The sequence below is a fragment of the Vicugna pacos genome, chromosome 29 (genome assembly GCF_048564905.1).
Source record: "Vicugna pacos chromosome 29, VicPac4, whole genome shotgun sequence".
Lineage (NCBI taxonomy): Eukaryota > Metazoa > Chordata > Mammalia > Artiodactyla > Camelidae > Vicugna > Vicugna pacos.
Genome location: NC_133015.1, coordinates 9,198,313 through 9,220,795, shown reverse-complemented (window position 1 = coordinate 9,220,795; position 22,483 = coordinate 9,198,313). Strand labels below are relative to the sequence as shown.

Genomic DNA, 22,483 nt, shown 5'->3' with positions numbered 1-22,483 from the left:
AGTTGCTCATCGTAGCCTCTTATAATCCTTTGAATTTCTATGTTATCAGTTATATTGTCTCCTTTTTCACTTATAATTTTGTTGATTTGGATCCTTTCTTTCTCTTTTTCCTTGGTCAGTCTAGCTAAGGGCTTATCAATGTTGTTTATCTTTTCAAAAAACCAACTCTCAGTTTGGTTAATTTTTTCTGTTGTTTTCTGTTCTCTATTTCACTTATTTCTGCTCTAATATTTATTAATTCCTTTCTCATGCTAATTTTAGACTAAGCTTGTTCTTCTTTTTTTCTAGTTCCAGAAGGTACAGAGTTAGGCTGTTTATTGGGGATTTTTCTTGCTTCTTAATTTAGGTGTTTTTTGCTATACACTTCCCCCTTAGAACTGCTTTTGTGAATCCCATAAGTTCTGGTATGTTGTATTTTCATTTTTGTTGGTCTCAAGTAACTTTTAAATTCCTGTTTAATTTCTTCTTTGAGCCATTGGTTATTCAGAAACATTTACAATTGTATCTTCTGGATGTACTGATCTCTTAATTACTGTATAATGACCTTCTTTTTCTCTTTTTTATCATTTTGAGTTTAAAGTCTATTTTGTTTTGTATGATGTAAGTATAGCTACCCCTGTTTCTTTTTAAGTGCCATTTGCTTGAAATGTCTTTTTCCATTCCTCCACCCATAGTATATGAGTCTTTAAGGCAAAAGTGAGGGTCTGGTAGGCAGTACATTATTGGATCTTGTTTTGTAAATCCATTCAGCCATTCTATGTTTTCAATTGGATAATATAATCCAGTTATGTTTAAAGCATTGATAGGCAAGGACTTATTGCTGCCATTTTGTTCACTGTTGTCTTGTTGTTTCGTAGATCCATTGTTTCTTGTTTTTTATTTTTCTGTCCTTTTTGTGTTTTGCAGTCTCTTGGTATCAGTATCCTTTAACTTCTTTAGCATATTCTTTTGTGTTATTACTATAGGATTTTCCCTTGTGGGTATCATGTGGCTTACATAAAACATCTTAAACTTATAATACCTTATAATATAATTAAACTTAAAAATACTTATAATATAATTTAAAAATGTTTTAAACTGATAACAACTTAAATTCAATAGAATCTGTAAAATTTACACTTTTATTTCTTTTCCCTTTTACATTTTAGGTTATTGCTGTTACAACTTATCTGCTTTTTATGCTGTATGACTAGTAACAAATTATTGTAGTTATGGTTATTTTTGCTTTTTTTTAACTGTGAAACTAAACTTGTAAGTGAATTATGCACCCCCATTACCATATTGCAAATTTATGACTATATATTTACAATTATCAGTGAGATTTATGCTACCTTTTTATATTTATATGATGTCATTTAGCATTTTTTTTTTCACTTCTACTCAAATTACTTCCTTTAGCGCTTCTTGTAAGGCAGATCTGGTGGTAATAAACTCTTTCAGCTTCTGTTTGTTCAGGAAAGCCTTTATCCCTTTTTTGTTTCTGAAGAACAGCTTTGCCTGGTATAGAATTCTTGTTTGACAGTTATTTTCTTTCAATATTTTGAGTATGTCATTCCATTCTTTCCTGGGCTGAAAAGCTTCCCTTGAGAAACCCACCAGTAGCCTTCTGGGGGTTACCTTGTTTGTAACTTCTCTCTTTTCTACTGCTTCTTGTAAAATTATTTCTTCATCTTTGACTTTTGAGAATTTAATTACAATGTGTCTCAGTTGTAGCCCTATTTCAGTTCAACTTATTTGGAGTAATTTGGGCCTCATGGATCTGGATATCCATCTCTCTCCCCAAGTCTGGGAAGTTTTCAGCCATCATTGCTTTAAGTGTACTTTTTGTCCCTTTCTCTCTTCTCCTCTGGAGCTCTCATAATGCAAATATTGTTTCTTTTTAATAATTTCCATAGGATTTCCACAGGATTTCTTCACTCTTTTTTATTCTTTTTTCTTTTTGTTCCTCTCACTGGATAATTTCTATGGTCCTGTTCTCCAGTTTGCTGATTCTTTCTTGTTCATGGTCAAATCTACTTTTGAAACTCTCTATTGAATTTTTCAATTCAGTTACTATATTTTTCAACTCTAGGATTCCTGTTTGGAATTTTCTGATGGTTGCTATTTCTTTGCTGAACTTCTCATTTTGTTCATATATTGTTTTCCTAATTTCCTTTAGTTATCTATGTTTTCTTGTAGCTCACTAAACTTCTTTAAGAGGATATTCTAAATTCTTTGTCTGATAGTTCATACATCTTCATTTCTTTAAGATCAGATATTGGAATTTCATTAGTTTCCTTTTGTGGTGACATGTTTGCCTGATTTTGGGTAATCCTAGATTTCTTACATTGGTATCTGCATATTTGAGTAATCAGGCTCTTCCTCCAGACTTTACTGAATAATTTACATTCAGTAGTGGATAGGGCTGTGAATTAGCTTCCTAGCTGGGCAGCAGGACAGGAATCAGGGTTTGCATAGTTCATTGTTTAGGAACTCAAATCAGGCCAAATGTGCACTGAACTCCCTGGTCAGATAAGGACACTGGGTTTGCTCTGCAGATAGAGGAGGCCAGAGGAGGCCACAGGCTGTGGTCTCTGTTCAAGTGTGGGGCTATTGAATGGGCTACATAGCTTCCCATGTGCTCTGGTTAGGCTTCCTGTTTGGACAGGCTGAAAGCTGTATTCAGCAATGAGCAAGGCTGTGAATTAGATTTCCTGCCTGGGTGCAGCAGGAGAAGCAGCTCTAAGACCAGTAAAGCTCTTTGTTGTCCCAACTCAAGCTGACCCAAACCTCAAGTTCCCTGGCTGCACAGGGCCACTGGCTTTGCTTGGCAAACTGTCAGCTCTGCCTACCCTTCTTTAGGCTTGAGCACTGCTGAGCTGCACATTTTCCAGGAGTTGTCACCAGCCCTTCTAGTCAGATGGGACAAGAAGACACTTTTCCCAGCAGGTGGGATGGGGCTAATCTCAGCTCCTTTGGCTGGGTAGGAGGAGGGCGGCCACTCTGGGCTACTTTTAATTTGTTAAACAGGCTTCCCAGTCGGGAGAGGCTGGGAGCTACCCTCAGCCTTGCCTATTAATTAATCTTCCTGCCTGTGCAGAGCACAGGAACCTTCTACACTTGGTACTGGCTTTGCTTTGGGAGCAGTCAGCTCTGTCCTCCCACCTTTGCTCAGCCAGGCAAATCTGTACCCCACCTAGTTCCCTGGCTATAGTTCACCCCTTAACTTGGCTCTGTAGATGAGCAAAGCCACTGGTTGTGATCACTACTTGGGCACTGCAGGTGTGAATTCATTCTGTCACAGTCCCTGTAACTGGCTGTTTCACATCCCTCCCTACTTCATCACAGTCTAACTTTCAGTGGCCAAGCTCTCCAGATCCCCCTGTAAACCCTTTAGGGAAGATCAGAGCAGGGGCTCCTACAAAGTAACCCCAATGCTGGGGGTGTGCTGGCTGTCCTCTCAGATTCTCTTCCTAGAAGCTCAGGGCAGACTTCACTGTGCAGTGCTGTGCAGGCCTGGGAGAGGGGCAATGCAGGCAGCATGCAGCCACTTTCACCCTTCTAATGCAGTCTGCCTTGGTCTCTGGTGCAAGGGAGTGCTTTAGTCTCATCCCACGTTCTAGGATTCTCTCAGTGGTGTCTTATTCCCAAATAGTTGTTAGTTGTTCCTTCTGTGAGGGAGAACAAAGCCCAAAACGGCCTATTTCACCATCTTGGTGATGCCACCCTACTCTGGACTCACTTTGACAATGTATGTGCCCTTCAGTTAGCCCAGACATTTCTAGTACCTGAAATGAGGTTCCCCTTCTATTGCTCTCCATGCTTTAGGACTTAAAATGAGAGCTCTTCACTAGCACTGGCACCAATGCAGCTGACATGACTAGCAAGCAAGTGCCAGTGAGAATAATGAGTCAAAGAACCTTGATTCATGGAAAAAGAATCTGAATATTATGCATTCCAGACAACTTATTTAAAGTTTTCCAATCAAAACCGTTTTTACAAAAAAGAAACAGTTCTCAGACTTAAGAGTACTATACTGCCAAATATGTAGAACTTTGCCAGCAGCTGAGTGGTATAGTCTACTTTGAAATATATTTAGTTATCTTAGGATGGACGTATGTCTGCCTCGAAGTTACTATTTCTTTCTAGTAATTCTATCTACAATAATATATTTGCTTTTGCCAAGTTAAGAAAAGAATGAAAAGTTATGTTCACCCCTCCTAGGTTCCAAAACAATTACCAGCATAAAAATGCATTAAAATTCTTAGCTGATACTTGAGGAAACCAGTACTAGCTAGCGTGGTTCCTGCTGATCCACGCGAAGAGAGGCATGACTGGAACATCAGTCTAGAAAAAGCAGAGATGGAAAGATGGAGAGAGGGAAGACTCAAGAGGACAATGTGAGCTGTTTCTTTCTTTACACTTCTCAATATATGATAATAACTGTATAAGCTCTTCAAGTAAGTGAAATTTCATGGAAACTTCATAATATGCCTAATATGAGGCAAATTTGTATTTTATGCTATAGTAGATTTTTATTATTTTTATTATGATAAAATATTATATATATATATACCATATATGTTAGGTTTTAGTTGGAAAATACTTTCATCGCATTGTGTTTATATTACATTAAAGATATCTAGCATATAACACTACTATATTACCTGTATTAGTTGCCCAGTAATGTGTACCGTGAGTGTGCCATAATTTTATTCAATCAAAACCTATCTATCAAGTCTGAAATTGTTTTATGATTTCAAGCTATATGGTAATAGACATAGAAGTGTGTGTCTTTATATTCTGGTGCTTTTACTTTTGATGGAAGAATTCTAAGAGTGGTATGAAGTGGTATTGTTGGATCATAAATTATGCAAAAACATTTATAATTTGAGTATGTATACTGACGATAAAAATCATAAACTGTTTTAACACATAGTATTTCTGTATTTTCTGTGACCATTTCTATCTTAAAAAAAAGAATACAAGTAATATAAGGGAATCCATGTAACATGATCTGAGCAAGGAAATACTCATTTTTAGTTCATGGAAGAAAAATCCAATGCATAAGTATTGAAAGATTTTAAGTCTCTCAATCACACATTTCATCTTTGCAAAAATATTACAGAGTACATCACAGATGTAGTTATGTCTTGTAACAACAGTGTAGAAAACTGGAAATGTCTATAGCTATATATATTTTTTAAGCTTCAGCAATTGATCATTTGTATCCAGCCTAAACTAAAAAAATTTTTTAGACTAATTTTTAATCTAAAACTATATTATAGTTCAAATTTATTCACCTCCATTATCATAAATCTTTTATTTTGTTGGGTTTTTTCTTAGTTTCTCTTTAACATATCCTTTATAATTTATTCTGAAACAGAATAATTAAAGCCCAATGATGAGAGTGTCTTATATAAGCTGAACTACAGAATATTGGAATATCTGAAGTATAAACAGAATTGGCAAGACTTTTAACTACACTCCTTAGAAGTTTATCTTGATTTGCATTGTCCGAGAAAGGAGAAACAGAGCTTGCTGGGGATTGCATCATGTATTACTTGAATTAGACATTAACATGTTAAAAGGGCAAGGATGAAGCAACATGTTTATAACATACTTTTGAAAATTACTTAGAACTGAAGGGTTGCAAGAACAAGACAGACACACCCTAGACATTTCACAACACTATTTTAAGGTATGCCTTTTCTTTGGTTAATTGGAATAGAGGGACCTATTAAACACTTCTATTATTTACTTTCATCTTTACAACTTTCTGATCAAACCCTCATTAAACAACAGGAGTAAAACAAATAAGCATTCTGACCTTCACCTAAATAAGCAACAACAAACCCAGATCTTAAACAACGGATGGCAATGGCTACAAGACTGAGGATTTCTGATCATTTCAATAGTAATAGCAACACAACCTGCTTCTTTCCTTCTGTTGTATGTTGCAGAATCTGAGTAAATAGAGAGAAATCAGTGATATCTTTAGTGCCATTTCATGGTCTTTTTACACGTGGGTTCTCTAGTAATTGCAATGTAGTGAAAAACAACCAGGATGGTAACACCTTCTATCCAGCCAGAGAAATTAATCCTGCTAGGACTTGCAGAAATAATGTTGAATTTGAATTGGTGGGTACCTAATGGAATCACTGAGAATAAGCTGTCAGATTCACCAAATCCAAGTTCAGATTTAAAGGTAAATTTTAAAGGTTGTGAAGATTTTAATATTTGCTATATATGTAATATATGTTATATGTATATATTCTAGAAAAGTATAATTGTATGTATGGGTTTTCAATTATAAGATATATTAATCAAAGAATAATGCATTTTAGAAGGATTTATTTTGAAAAGACTACATTAGCACTTTTTTAAACCACTACCCTCAAAAATAGATTGTGAGAAATCACTGTTCATCCAAGTTTCTCTCTCATCTCAAGGAAGTGAGTCGTTCTTGGGGAAATTGCTTTCATCTAATTTGTGCTTTCCTGCAGTGGATTAAGCTGAAATGAAATGAGGCTGACGTGCTTAACTATTGTGACACACCCACGTTTACCAAAATTACCTAATGGTCAGTGCTGAAGGGTTTTATAATATACAAATACGTACTTCCTAAGACTCTCCATTGATAAAAGTTAGTTAAGACATGGCTGGTGAGCCTATAAAAGAGATATCTAAATTACATTTCTTACATCCTCTCCATATTAGAGAGCAACCCAGAATTGCAAAGTAAGGCATGAGACAGTAGTAGCATTTGGTATATTTCATAAATGTTTAGATTTCTAGGGAGCTTACTGGGTATCATATATTATGGTAAGCACACAACTGTGAACTGTAATTTTAAAATAGTGAAATATGAAGGGCATAAAAATTTCTGCAACTCAAATAGTCAGTTTGGTATTTGGGTTTACCATAGACATTTACAAGGTATTTGCTGAACAGCAAAATGAACCACACTATTTTATTTTGAAAGCTGCCCTCCTAATACAAAATAATTGGTAGTCTGCACAGGCTCATTACAATTATGTTTGTAGGTGTGGTGAGAATGAGTTAGCCATGGCACTATCCTTTCCCTTTTTCTTGCCAAACCATACTCTATTCCCTTTGCGGTTTTGGTAAGGGGGAAATTAGAAAATTAGACATGATGGACAGACAGTTCAAGACACTCAACCAAGCACGGTCCTTTTACATAGGATAGGAAAACCTATGACATTACTCTTCTTTCTTCAACCACAAGGGATTTGGACTTTCAGAAAATTCAAAATGCAAGACACAGATTTTAATAAGAAAATATTAGTCAGCAGTTCTCTTATCTCCGTGTCCTTTTCAATCTCATTGATTGTGAAGAACACAATCATAGTAAAAGCAAAATCTCTATCAGTTGAAAATTTTTTCCACCTGCATGCAGGTTTGAGATAGTGGACATATAACATCTTCTGGGGTTTGTAAAATCACTATTTCACCCCCAAAATTAAATCTGACACTAAATAGTCCATTGAATAAGGTGAGGAAGGTTGTCCTCTTGGTCATTATTTACATGAAAAAAAAAATCACTAACCTATTCAGTCAAAATACTTGTGTTTAATTACCCCTTAATGAAATGGAAAATGAAATAAAATGGCAGTACAGTGTTATAAAAGCAAAGCCATTGGGTTGCTCTCAAAATGTGTATATGTAAAATCTACATTTCTTTTTTAATTTGATAAAAAATTTTATTCTTAGAGCTCTCAGGCAGCTTTTGGTCATTTTTAACATCAATCAAAAATCTCTAAATATTATCTTGAAGGTATGCTGATTACTAGGCATCCTCCTTCCCTTTCTGTCTTTATTTTTATTTTTTTATTTATTTTGGGGATTTTTGGCTACTACTTATGTCCAAATCATGTCTTTCAGGAAGTGAATTTTAACTTTGAATCCTACCTAGTTTGAATACTACCTCTACCGTTTTCTATCTCTATGTGACTTAGGGTAAGTTACTTAACCTCTGTGAGTTGTCTCCTCATATTTAAAACAAGAAAATCACAGGACTGTTGTGAAGATTAAAGAAGATAACATAAAAAGAGAATTTACCGCAGTGTTTGAAACATAGTTAAGGGTCAATAAATGTTTACAGTTTTTATCTTTGTAATTCTCATGGGCAGTTTACAACCAGATCTCATTTTCACAAATTTTCCCCCAAATTTATGAACATTTTCCTACCCCTCTTCATTTTAAACCAAGCCTTGAAATGACTCTAAACCTCATGGGAAGATGTCTCATTGCACGTAATCCCAGGGGCGTGAGAAGTTGAGGCTCTGACAATGCGAAGTTGTCAGGCTCTGATGTGGTGGTAGCTGTGGGAATTAGACTTAGTTTCTATTTTTAACTCTGCGAGTAGTTGATTGGATGCCCTGGGAAAAGTCAATTGGCTAATAATTCTTCATCCTCTTTTCTTTCTGAATTGTACCACATGTCTAATCACTATTTTCACTGACTCATTTTCAGAATATCAAGGTTGTTGAATGAGGGTGTTGATTTCAGAAGCAAATGTCATAGAAAATGTGACGGTTCCCATTCTTAAAAGCAATAGTTGACAATTTTTTTGTCTTTTTTTTTTTTTTTTGTAATACAGTGTCGAAATTCCTGGGAAAGGTCAACTTTAATTTAAAAAGAGTTCTTAACATTCACTTCCTCTAACAAAAGCCATTGAAGATAATCCTGTTAATTATCTTCTTTATACCGGAATCTTTTTTTTTTTAATATGTAACTATTGAAGAAGTTTCTTATTGCTAATGCATATCATTAAATTGTCCAAAAAGGAAAATTAACCTGTAACTCCATTGTACATTATATACAGAGGGCTCTTTTTGGTATGTGCTATCTTTCTATTTTACTGCAGCTCAAAGAATTTAGAGAGAACATGTGGGCATTTTAATACTGTCTTGTTCATTACTATGTGCTACTGATGAGATTCAATCAGTAGCAACACCTTTAAACTGAAATCAAAAATACAGCCTCAATTAATGTAAAACATTTAGTACCAGCAACACCTGCTATAAAAATTGCAGTTAGTACACACACATGCTTCAGTATGATAAGAATTTTTGTTGGGCTTGAAAAGCACATTAATTTTACGTTTTTTCTTATATGACTTTTTAAGATTGATATAGAGAATTTTGGTTTAAGGAAACAAATATAAAAACTGCCTAGAGCCTTCCATTTAATATGTTAAGCCAAGTGAGAATTTTGTGGTAATCAAACACTCGAGCCAAATTTTCAATAATTTATTTCACCTGGTAGAGCCTAATCATGTATACTTTATTCTTTCAAGTAAAAAGTGTAAAACATATATACAGTGTAGGAGTAAGTTTGTGCTAAATTTCCAAACCAATATTTTTAATCCCTGTTTGAATATTGAAATTATTAGCTATTCACCAAAGGTTTGAGGCATAGATTTTGGGCATAGTCTTATTCTAAGGTGAGATGTTGCATACAATGAAAATACCTGTTTTTAAATAAGTATACAAGTACGTGAATATATACACATATATTATACAAAAATTTATATACAGACATTCTCCAAATTAAAATGGTTTGATTTGTGATTTTTCAGCTTTACAGTGGTATGAAAGTGATATGAATTTAGTAGAAACTATACTTCGAATTTTGAGTTTTGATTTTTTTCCAAGGCTAGCGACACGCAGTCTGATGCTGTCTTGTGATGCTGGGCAGTGGCAGTGAGCCATTGCTCCCAGTCAGCCACGGCATCACAACAGGGACACTTAACAACCATTCTGTTTTTCAGTTTCTCTACAGTATTCAATAAATTACATGACATGTGTCAGATGATTTTGCCCAACTAGAGGCTGATGTGAGTGTTCTGAGCACATTTAAGATAGGCTAGGCCAAACTAGGATGGTTGGTAGATTGGGTGTATTAAATGTATTTACAACTTAACGATGTTTTCAACTGACGATGGGTTTATCAGGATGTAACCCCATAGTAAGTCAAAGAAAAGCTGTATTTTATGTGTATTACACATTAATTATATTTAACCAATTATGTGTGTGAATAAATATGTATATATATATGCATGTATATATGTCTGTTTTCATGAATGTTCTTCTATTTCAAATATTTGATTATATTTTAGTTAGATTTCATTTAAAATAAACAGATATGTTCCTGGAGAAGAAGCATTTGAAGAATCTTTGTTTTTAGAGTAAAGTTTTACAAAGAAAACTTATTTTTTCACTGCCTGTTTATTTTTCAAAAGATAAAAGAGTATTTTTTAAATTTCAAAGTGATTCTTTAAGATAGGAATATAAGTATGTATTTATCTATTTCAGGTTGCTATATATGTTATATATACATGTGTATATATATATATATTTCTATTTATATACTTAAATGTTTTTAAACTTGATCTTACTGGGTTATAATTATTATCCAATTATGTGAGAACAGTGGTATAGTTGCCATTCGGCTTGGAACATGCTTCTGTTTCATTTAATTATATTTTGTCCATTAGGTAGGTACTTTGGCCTTCCATCAGCTTTTTTGTTTTGAGGAATACATTTTACAATGCATAAGAAATTACTCTTCTACATCTATATTTCATGCCATAATTTTCTAGTGTCTCACAAAATCCTAATTTGGAATGTTCTCATTTGAATAGTGTTTCAGAATAGAGACTTGTCCCTTTTTGAATCATCAGATCTGTTCATTAGGTATTTCTCATTTTTTCTGTTGGAAAATGATTTGGGAAAGAAACTTGTAGTATGGAACATTCCAGTTCTTTTTCTAAACTTAACCCCTAAGAAAAATGCACTCTCATAATAAAACTAGAAATATGAGAGTGGCAGTTACATAGTCCCAAATTAGGACATAGACCCAATTTACAGTAATTTTTTTAAGTAAGAGAATAAAACTTTGGCATTTATTTTAGTCTTCCCCATCACCCTAACTCAGGTGGTATACTATTAACTAGATTTTTTAAAATAGCCATTTGTTGATTAATCATGTCTATTTTGTTCATTTTATCTTAGTTTCATAACACTTTTATACAGAGGCTTATTAACAAACACCATGAGTTGGATTGTTGGGTTTTCTCCTGTTTTCATATGATTAGTTCTATGATTTAAACATGCTTAAAGGCCAGACCTCTAAATTAGAAAATATAAACACAATAAAAACAATTAAAAAAATTTAACTCTTAATACACTTCTCTTAATGTTAAAGACATATAATCTTATAGAAGTGTGTACGTTTGGGTGTGTTATAAATAAAAGCAGTATGATTAATCATGTATTAATTTATATTACCAGAAATTCCTTCTAAATCCTTTTGAGTATACAAACATTGATGATATTTCTTTTCTGTTTTCACTTTATTAATTTAAGAATGTATTATACATGTAATATTTCGTATAAACACTGCATCAATTGTAATACTAGTTTAGAAATTTTAATTTGGTATGTATATATACTAATTTCTGTTTGAAATTACTGCAACTTTAGGGTCAAAATTAATGAAGGTTATTGGTATTATTATGGTTTCTAATTAATAAATTATAAATATTAATAATTATATATACTATAAAAATTAATAAATTATAAAGACAAAAATATCCTTGGCTTAGAGTTTCTGCTCTATCAATCACAAACTAAGATGTCTCTTGGATATCAGTAAATGATATATTTTAGAGCATTGCCTATCAAATGACTTATCAAAGGTTAGCACCAAACTTTGACAATAAAATATACGTGATATTCTACTTTTGCAAATTTGTTGTGTCACACAAAATATGATCTAAATAGCTAACATATGACTCAATGTTCAGTCATTCTCCATAATATGCGTATTACCAATTATTAACAGAATATTAGGTAGGCAACAATGCTGTAATATTTATTCAGACTTTTATTTAAAGTCAAGTATAATCTGTTTGTCTATAGTGCTTTTATATCTACCACCCCACTTAATCAGAAGGAAGCTTTCTAAAGCTTTTATGTCAACTTTTAAATGAAGTAGTCCTTATTTAACATTTTTAATTTAAAAACTACTAAAAAAATTTACACAGTTTTAAATCAAATATAAATATTAGAATTGTGTAGGCAGTATTTGAAATTATCAAACACAAAAACATAGGGGTGTCCTTTAGAATGCATGGATTTCTAATACATTTATTTAGGTTATCTATGCTGAACTTTATTTATTAACATAATAGCTCACAGGTAATCTTCACTATTAAGTATTTTAAGATGCTTATAATGGGAAACAATATAGAAACTAAAATTAAAATTTATTTCTGTGAATGTTAAGTGAAAAGAATGTTAAAAATAAATAGAGCATATTCACAACTTGGTTTTGAATATCATACATACAGTAAAAAGACTCAAAAGAAAATTTAAAAATCATTTACCAATCATTTACTCAAGAAGTAGAGTAAGGGTTATCTTTACTTCCTTTTGATCTCATGCTGTATTTCCAAATTCATTGCAATATCTATGTATTACTTTAAAAACTGTTTAAGAAATATGCCACTTTGGATGAGTTTTTTAACATCTAAACATTGCCAAATGTTGTTAAAATGTCAATTTTTATGTAGATTTCTGAAAGATCCAAGCTGGCCATAAAAATACTGAATATATTAGAGGAGGGGGAATTTTCCCTCATCCTGAAATAATGATAATTAGTAGTATTTTTTAAAGCACTATATAATTTTCAAAGCATGTTTATGTACATACTCCCATCAGACCATCCTAACTATCTAGAGTTAGGAGAAAAAAGATAAAACTTATTTTGCAGATGGGAGAAATCCAAGTTCTTGAAGTTTAGCAAATTGCCCATTTAAGCAGTGCACAGTTTTTAAGTTGCAGGGCCAGAATTCAAGCCTGTTTCATGCCATGGCCAATCTGCTTTCCTCTATGCTGTAGGAACTGGACATGTTTAGAGATAATCACAAAATGGAAACAGGCTGGAATCTGCAACTAGTTACAAATTTACCTGTAGACCTCACTGGAGCCTGAACTATGAAAATCTATATGGATTTCTTTCTTCAGTCCAAAGAAATGGGCAAGTTGAATAAGTTTCTAGGTTTAATTTAGAAAAACTCTATGATATCTGTTTTTTTCCACCATGTTTGTGTATCTTGTGTCTACCAACTTCTCCAAAGAACCATGCCTCCTACCTAAGGGATCAAACTGCTTAATAAACAAACATTGACAATGTTGATGTTAACCTGAATTAAATAATATACCAACCTAATTTGCATTGACATAATGCTGACATTCATGAGATGATATCATTTTATTTACACACACACACACACACACACACACAGACACTTAACTAGGTCTAAGTTAAGTAATAATTTTTCCTGCAGGCTAGAACATTATTTATATAATTGCAACACATGGCCATATAATCTCTTATTTTAAAAAGTAATAATTAAAATTCACAGAAAATTCTCTCCTATAACTACATTGGACAATTGTAGTGTATTTCACTAAGTTTCTGTTAAATATAAAGCTATTTTAAATAGGTCATTTACGAGATCTGTCTTAGTATTTTTATGCTCCTGAAATATCACTATAACCTGCTTTTTAAAATAGTCTGACACCTACCAAGTATTCTTTTACCTCCTACAAGAAAGCAAGAAAAAGAAAGCATTTATGTTTTTAATTTTAGTGAAAGGTTCTTGATTTAAGAATTAGTCATTTGCTGTCATTTGCGTTTCAAGCATTCTGTAAGTACTTGAGGTTCTTTCTGTATGACTTCTCCAGAGTTTTCACATGTATCATTAATTTCATCTTTCACTTGGGATTAGTAAAATCAAAAGGTTTATTTACTACTATTCCTTAGTTTCCTTCATTTCAAATATTCAAGGCCTTCTCAAAAATAATTTATGGTCTTATATTATTTGTTAATAATAGATAATGTCAAGAAATTGTGATTCTGGTTTTCAGTTAAAAAAACAAACTGAGAAACTAAAGAAATAATTACTATCACATTTTTTTCCTACATCTAGCTAATCAGATAGTCATATCAGTGAATGTTAGATTTTGAGGCTATGAATCCTGGTACTAAACATTTTATATATTCTGAGAAGTGAAAAATAATACTTATTATGCTTCCTCTGTGCTAAATACTGTTTTAGAACCAAATGGAATTCCCCCTCACAACCATCCTAAGAGGTAGGCATTACCTAAGTAGGTATTAATACCTATTTTACAGATGGACAAACTGAGGCACAGAATGATTAAACTATTCATGATTACACAGCTAGTAAGGCACAGATACAATGTTTAAAATCAAGTCTCTGTTTTGGTGAGAGTCTACCTTCCCAACCCCTATAATGGATATAAGATTTTGATCCCTACTGTTTGTTATATGCCCACTTACTTTGTGGAAACAAAGGGAGGGAGGAGGAAGGGAGAAAAGGAGGAAAGGGAAGAAGAAAAGAAGGAGGACTAGAGGGAGGCAGGAAAATTGTCAAAATTCTGCCAGCTTGTTGATACTATGTGTTATATAGCTCATAATAAGATTCAATTTAAGGATTTGTAGAGATTTACACAGAATAAATAATTTTAAATTTCCTCAAGTGAAGTCTCTGGTAATATTATCAGAAGGGGATAGCAAATGAAATTCTATTTAATTCTAATCATAATGAAAATGCTATAACATGCTTATATTTGGAACAAAAACAGTTCTATTAATTCTCACAGTAATAATTCTACCTTTTCTTAAAATTACTATCATTTTTTTCACCCTTAACACAGCTTTTTAGTTTTACTTCCTACCCTTTTTCAAAAGTCCATAAATTTTAGTTAGGCTTAAATCATAGGAAAAGTGACGTTTAGAGCCTGTAGGAGAAAGGAAACACCCCACCTTGCCATGCCATGCCCAGCTCTGTCCATTTCTATCAGACTTACTCGAACAAGACAGGAGGAATTACTCTTACTATTCAGATTTAATTGAACATTCACTGAGCCACATTTTACTATTACAGAGGGTCACCTGTGTTTGTTTAAAGGTATACAGTGACGGTTCCCAGATTTTTTCTTGTCTACTGCCTGGTCCTATGAGAGCAGGGAAGTAGAGTGAAGATGCTCAAAACCTAGACCTCAGTCTCTTTTCTCTGTTAGTTCCAGGGTGGGCTTAATCCAGCAGAACAGTGGACTCTTCTGTGTTTCACTGGCTATTTCCATGCAGCTCCGTTTTGAGCCTGGAAAATCTTGCATGGTCTCTCATCAACTTCTTTCTTCAGAACGTACTAAGAAAATGGTAACATGCCCCCCGTAAGCCTTTACCACAACTCTGACTCAGGGTTATCAGGAAGTAATTCCAAATCTCAGACATGTTCTGTATCTTAATCAACAATAAACTATTTATAGTTAACATTTACTCTGGATTATTCACGTGTTCTAATGCCACTGGAAACTGCTTCTGTCTTCATGTGCTTAAAGCTAGGATAAGGATGGATCTTATTACGATAGTTTAGAAATTTTAATTGGTGATTATGTAGCAGGCACTCTTCTAGGTATGGGTGATGAGTCAAACAGAGCAGTTACAATCCACGCTCTAATTTTCAACAAGATTGTTAAGAAAGAGTTCTTAACATTAAAATTCAAACAGGACAAATGTACAGAAATCATACACAATAAAAAAAAAGTCAGTTTAATATGCATGGTTGGCATTTTGGAGATAGAAGAAATCTAGCAAAAGTTTTACAAGATTAATGATACATATAGTCAAGTTGAACTTTATTTGAATCAAGCTGTTTTTTTCAAACCAAGTAAAAACATTGACAGTAATTATGCAACTTTATAGTTCCTTATTTAGTAAACATACGGTGCTTTGACTTATGATATGAGGCAATTTTAATATTTTGAGGAACGATCCTTTAGCATTTTGGAAATCAGTTTTTTTCATTGGTGAAAATTCTAATATTTGCCCATCAGTTTTATTTCATGTCTCCAAAATTGGATTAAACTGTCCAATTTTAAATGAAAAACTGGCATATTATCTGTTGACCCTACAGTTCCTAGTTTTATCATAAGAAAAGGTAGGTGAGAGGAATCCCCAGCTTACATTTGAAATTGAATTCTGAAAGTCTTTTTCTGATTGATTAGTACATGTTGATATTACAACATTATTTGCAATGACAGAGGACATTGTCAAGTTGTTATTAGCATTCATTCCAGCAGTGGGTTTTGAGAATGTAATAGTTTTTTTTTAAACTACTTTTCCTCCTCTTGATCCATGATTCCAACTCTAAAAATATCTTGATTCATTCATATCTCATACATTCAAGAAATAATTATTGATCACATGTATTATTCTAGATATGAAGCTGGTCACTAGGGAGTCAAAGTTGACTTGGCTCCCAAGGAGACCCCAGTGAGCATTTGCTTCTTACTCTTCAAGTGCCATCGATCCTGTGCAATCAGAAGTAATAAGGAATTAAGTAGCATTCATACCATAATTAAATGTAGATTGAGCCAGATGATTTTCAAAAATCAGGTTTAATCAGAGAAAGCGCAAGAATGTTTTTTGGGGTTTGTCCCTGATGAGCATCGTTATCTGTCTTTGAGATGCAATAATAGAAGTCAGGGAGTAATTTATCAATTTGCGAACCAAGATGAATGATGTTTCCTCCTTTAGTCACTGACTTTCTGCAGACAGCCAAGGCACTTCCACTTTCACAGCCAAGAAATCACCAGTAAATAGCAGTGTTGGTAGATGCTGGATTATTTACTGCCATGGGTTTGAGAATATCAGTGAGCTGCATTTTGACTACTTGTCAAGCATTTTGACATCTTGGGGCAGAAAGTGCTATTTAAATATAAAGAGCATTTTCTGTTGAATTGCTGTTAGTCATCCCTATGAGGAAATGATCTATTAAGTAACAGATCAGAGTATGGGAGAACTGTCATGATATAAGATTGATTTCTGCTAAAGAGACCTTCAAGTAACTACGTGTTTCGATTTGTGGTTGTTTTCAATCATTCGTAAATGACCACAGTAAAAACTCGATATAAAAAGCTATTTGAATTTACTTTCCAGAATACTTCCCTGAGATTCTCTATCTCTCCTTCTTGCTCTCGTTCCCTCTCTCTCTCACTCCTTCTCTCTCAGACCAGGAGAGCAATGGGTCTCAAGCTCTAGTGCAAATCAGAAGGCTTGTCAAAACAAGGATTTCCAGGGCCTCAGCTGGGAATTTGCATTTTTAACAAGTTTCTAGGAGATACTTTGACTGCTCAAATAAAAGGAATGGGAATTTAGGAAGTGGAAAAGGAGAGCGATAAAAAGCTGAAGGCAACCTCAGGGAACTCAGCTCACAGAGCGGCCCAAGCTGTTTGGGAATGTAATCACTACTGCCCCGGGGAGCTTATTCGAGGAAAATGGCTCTCCTCTTTGTAAGCGATTGGCCTAGGGCAGCGTGTGGAAGTCCTAACCTTCCCATTCTTAAGCCCAGGTTTGCAGTTAATGAACCATTTAACTCCCTTTGCTCGTCTTTCTCAGACTTAAAATAGTAATCGTAATTTCTCTCCCCTACTTTTAAAAAACAAGACAAAACAAAAAATATACAAATCTTTATGGTCTTTCCCTATATGTAAAGTTCTTTGGATTTATCCATCTACCACCACAATGTAGCCAAGATGAGCTACAAAAATTTAGCAAAATTTTTCTTTCCATAAATATTTAAGGCTTTTAAGCTGAACTATTTAGCAATAAATACCAAATACCTGTTCTCTACTATCTGGGGCTATATATTTTCTTGACTCTGCCTAACAGGTGAGGAGCCACCAGGGAACAAGTGCTCAAAGAGACTCTAAAAAACCCTATCTAATCTGCACCCCACTCCGCTCCACTACCAGCTCTCCACTGTATGCCCTGCTCTTCTCAGTCCACACCAGGAACACCAGCATCCTTTCTGTGCTTTCAACACTTGGCATTTTCCCATCCCAAGGCCCCTGCATTTACAAATTCATCTTCTAGAAATGTTCTAGAAAAGTAACTCACACACGTATAAATAGAATATTATACTAGCGGGTATGATAGTAGATAGGGTAAGACTACAAGCCTCTAGTCAAATGTCACCACATCAGTGAGGCCTTGATCATCCTATAAAAAATAACTTTTGTGCCTGCCCGTGCAGGTGCACACACTGAGCCATCCCACCCCTGATTTACTTTTCTCCATATATTTATTCCCATCTGCCAAATAGTGTATTTTGGTATTGATTTATTTTCTGTCTCTCCAGATAGAAAGCAAATTCCATGAGCATAAGGTATTGGTTACAACAATCATTGACACATAAGAGCCACTCAGTAAATATTTCAAGAATGAAAAAAAAAAAAGGAAGGTGCTATATCATTACCATAGATTATCCACTGTGAATTTTGGCATTGCTTTTGCATGACTTGCTCAAATGGATCTTATATGCCTCTCATACTACTGGCGGTTCCTTAGAACCACCATTGCTCTTTATGCCCTCCTTGCTTTTTAAATCTTGCTGCTGCCTCTGCCTAGAGTGTTCGTCTCTAAAAAGTTTTTGTTGTCTTTTAAATTCCTACATTTCATTCAAAACACAAATCGGGTGTTCTGCTCTTCAAAAATATTTAAAGATAAGCTTGTTCCTTCTCTCTGTCCCCTTTCCCAACCTGGCACCCTGTCCTGCCACTTATCCACTCCTTATACTATTCTTGTCTACTGGAAACTCATGCCAGCCTTACCGCAGACCACTTGAAAGCAGGGGCTCTTTCGGATACCAGAAGCACAATGCCCAAATGCCTGGCACATGACAACTACTTATGCACGTTGAATAAATGACCAACAATCCACCTTATTTTTCATTGTCCTAAAAAGCTACTCTTCATTCCTCTAAACTGCTAAAAATTGCCCTGAGTGATATAAGCATAATGAGTGTGAGAATGGGCACTCAGGATGACTAGCTTGAAGATGAGCCAAGTCAAAGCTAACTGAAATAGCTCTCAAACAAGGAAGAGGAGAGAGGCATCCAGGCTCCTCTAGGAGGAGCAAGTAGCAGTGATGCCGGTATCCACACTGCCACGGAGAAAACCACTGCCATAGGAAGCTCCTAGTAAAAATGAAATGTGTAGTGTCCCCCGGGTATGTGATAGGAGAGCGTGATAAAACTCTTCAGCAGCCCTGTTTCTGCATCATTTCGTGTATGCTGAGGTAATACACAAATTTTACTGTGTAATTAGTCTAAGAACTATTCCCCTAGGGTAGAAGATGTTGTCTTATTCTAATCGCATTGCTCTAACAGAATACCACCAACTGGGTAGCTTATAACAACGCAGTTTATTGCTTACGGTCCTGGAGACTGGAAAGTCCAAGATGGAGGTGCCAGCATGGTTGCCTCCTGGTGAGGACCCTCTTTCCGGTTCATAAGCTGGCACCACCTCCCTGTGTCCTCACGTGGCAGAAGGGGCGGGGGATCTCCCTGGAGCCCCTTTCATAAGGCACCAGTCCCATTCATGACAGCTCCACCCTTATGGCTCCAGCTCTTCCCAAAGGCCCACCTACTAATACTACCACATTGGGCATGAGGTTTTCAACACATGAATTCAACATATGAAACATTCAGACCATAGCAGATGCTTAAGAGTCAAAGCTTGTTCTAACCCGTATAGCCTGGGAAACTGGTAGAATTTGGAGATTAATGAAGTGTATGTGGCTTAGTCTTGCACATTTGAAGGTGATAAACACCCAGCCCTGTCAAACCACTGGGCACTGTGAACGAGTGTTTTGCCTTGGCAGAAAGGTGTTGCACCTGTTTCTCCTACACCTTTGAATGAATTATGTGTGATATCAAAAGAAGACTTTTAAATGCGAGCAATCTGAAGCAAAAATGATAGAAAAAAACTGCAGAGAAGCAAGGTGAGTGAGTATTGAAAGGCAGAAGTGATATACTGATAGACCTGAAAATCAACTGTGAGTAATTTAAGTTGATTAAATGTAGCATAGAAAATGTGCAGGAAAAGTTGATGAGATCAAATTAGCAGGCAAAAGAAATAATTTTCTCAATAGTAACATTTTTGCTGTATCAAAATAGAATGCAGTCCATAAGAGATTGATAAAATGAGTAAAATAATTCCTTTGTCACATGACTAGATCTAAGGGGAAAATTAGAACTCGACCTTGATGTAAGGAAGGAATCACTGTTAAGAAATAAAAGTTAAATAAAACAAGAAAAGGGAGTCTCAGAGGCATGAACCAGGAAATAATAACTTGCCTCATTTATTCATAAATGATGGGGCTCAAGTGTCAAACAATAATCAGTATCAAGGCTGCAGAGAATAAAGAGGTCTGAAGAATTAAAATTCAGGAGACATAGATTCAGGGTGAAACTTCCATGGAAGAGAAAGAGTCAGGGGCTTGTGAAGATAAAAGGCACAAGGCTGTTAAAGTTGTCTGGCAGAAGTTACAGTGGACTCTGACGCAGCAAAGGAAGTATTTGTCCTTAAGGGATACTCTGTTTCATTTTAGGCTGAGGGTCTGATAAGTATCTTGAGCTTCTGAGACTTGGGCAGATGTTCTGGATGCCTGCATTAAGACAACAACAGGTGGTCAAAGTTCAGATTCCATCCCAGCTGAGATGTGCATAAGTCACACTTCCTCAGTGGCCTCTCCAGAGGCTCCATTTCGGAGAGTTCTCCCTAGCAATTCTGACTCCATTTTGATTTTCCTTTTACATAACTTACCTTTACTTTTCAGATTTGTTGGAAACTGACAAGCATATTCTCACATAGTTCTTGTTGTCTCTCACTTGCATTAAAATGCACAATATCCAACATCAAGAATTGATTATTGAGTTTTGTTACATTTTTCTCAAACTCAGGGTTTTTTTTTTTTATTTTAAAGCAGCAGTAAGCAAACTTTGGCCTATGGACCAAATCCACTCTTGGGCTCAGAACGGTTATTTTCTAAAGGTTGTAAGAAAAGAAAAAGAAAAAAGAAAGCAGAATATGTGACAGACTTATGTAGCCCTTAAACACAAAAATGTTGATCACCTGGAGGGCTTAAACTTAAAGGGATAAATTTAATATTCACATTCATTATATATCTGTGCATGTACATGAATATAATAAATAAATAATGAATAACAATGAAATATCGTATATACAATGAATGTGAAGATTTGTATATACATAATCAAATATAATATGAGAACAATTTGGTCTTACACATTATAGGATTTCACACCCTAAAGAGTGGGTTTCTAGATAAGGGAAAGAGAAAAAGAAAATACCAGTTCATAGTTCATTGAGGACAAGAAGAAAGAAGATTGAAGCAAGTTTGCTTCTTTTTGCAATTACAACATCACAGAAGAAAGGGAAGTAAAAAATGTGAAACAGAAGCCTCACTGTGGAAGAGGCATGGGGAGAATGAATAAGGCAACGAAAGGGTGTGAATGACTTTGAGAGCTCTGGTGCTGGGAGCAAAGTGGGGAGTCATAACGTCTGTCCCTGCAGGTATCCTAGGTTGTCTTCACTCTGAGATTTCTCTGCTACTCCTGATGCTGCCCTGCCCCAAACATGTGTCAGAGGATGGGACTCTGTCTTCAAAGGTCTTGCTGACTTCTCAAGAGAAACATTGTACAAACAGACCTACAAACATACATAAGTATATATCCGCACCTCTTTTGGATGGTAGATTTTGGCTGCTTCTGTCTGTGTGTATAGAACACTTCAAACACGCTTCCCTACTCAAATGCAACAGGACCACCAGTTTTCAACTGTTTTCTCTGTCCTGTTAACCACGCCTCTTTTTCTGGCAGCTGAAGGAGAAGGGGGTCTCCTTTCAGTTGTTATCTTTCTTGAAACTGTTTATTTCAACCCAATTCAGCCCAACCTCAACATCCGTGCATTTCCTTTATGAATCCATCTATTATGCCCATCTACTTTCTAAACTCCTCCTTATTGGGCACTTAAATATATAACAATTCCTGTTTGTCAGTGGCAATTAATCCTCACAAGTATTATCCACATCACATAAGTAAAGATAAAGAGACTTGAGAAAGGGCAAGTACTTTCCCAAAAATTGCAAAGTTAGCAGGTAGCAAGTCTAGGATTTAGGCACAAAGGGTTTGAGCCCAGAGGCCATGCTCTTAACCTTGAAGTTAAACCCTCTCAGAAGAAGTTAAACCCTATTCAAGGGAAATGGGGGGCCAATATTGGCTCCCTTATTACACCAGCCACCAGAGGGGAATGATTAATGGAAAAGTAGTCTCATTAAATTTTTCTATTTCTTTAACCATTGAAGCAAGCAACAACACATCCTTATTAAACACAATCTCTCTTTCAAACTTTCTGATTATTTCAGAAACTCAGCGAATTTAGTTTATATTTTCATAACTTTTTCTTTAATTTCAGAACTTTATGAGAAGGGATCTAATCATTTATTTTAAATTTTGTGATTTCTTATGCTAAAAAGTATATATACAGATATCTGTATCTATAATATACTATATATAAAA

The 22,483-nt window shown here is 34.9% G+C and overlaps 1 protein-coding gene and 1 long non-coding RNA gene across 5 annotated transcripts in view; one reads left to right on the top strand and one right to left on the bottom strand.

Annotated features, from left to right (window-relative positions):
• Positions 1-22,483, top strand: part of PKIA (cAMP-dependent protein kinase inhibitor alpha) — a 91,393-nt gene that overhangs the window by 5,363 nt on the left and 63,547 nt on the right. The window lies entirely within an intron of this gene.
• LOC116286022 (uncharacterized) overlaps positions 20,219-22,483 on the bottom strand; it is a 103,162-nt gene continuing 100,897 nt past the window's right edge. For both annotated transcript variants that reach the window (XR_012065426.1, XR_012065425.1), the window contains one exon: positions 20,219-20,550. This is a non-coding gene — a long non-coding RNA (uncharacterized lncRNA). The remainder of the gene's footprint in view (positions 20,551-22,483) is intronic.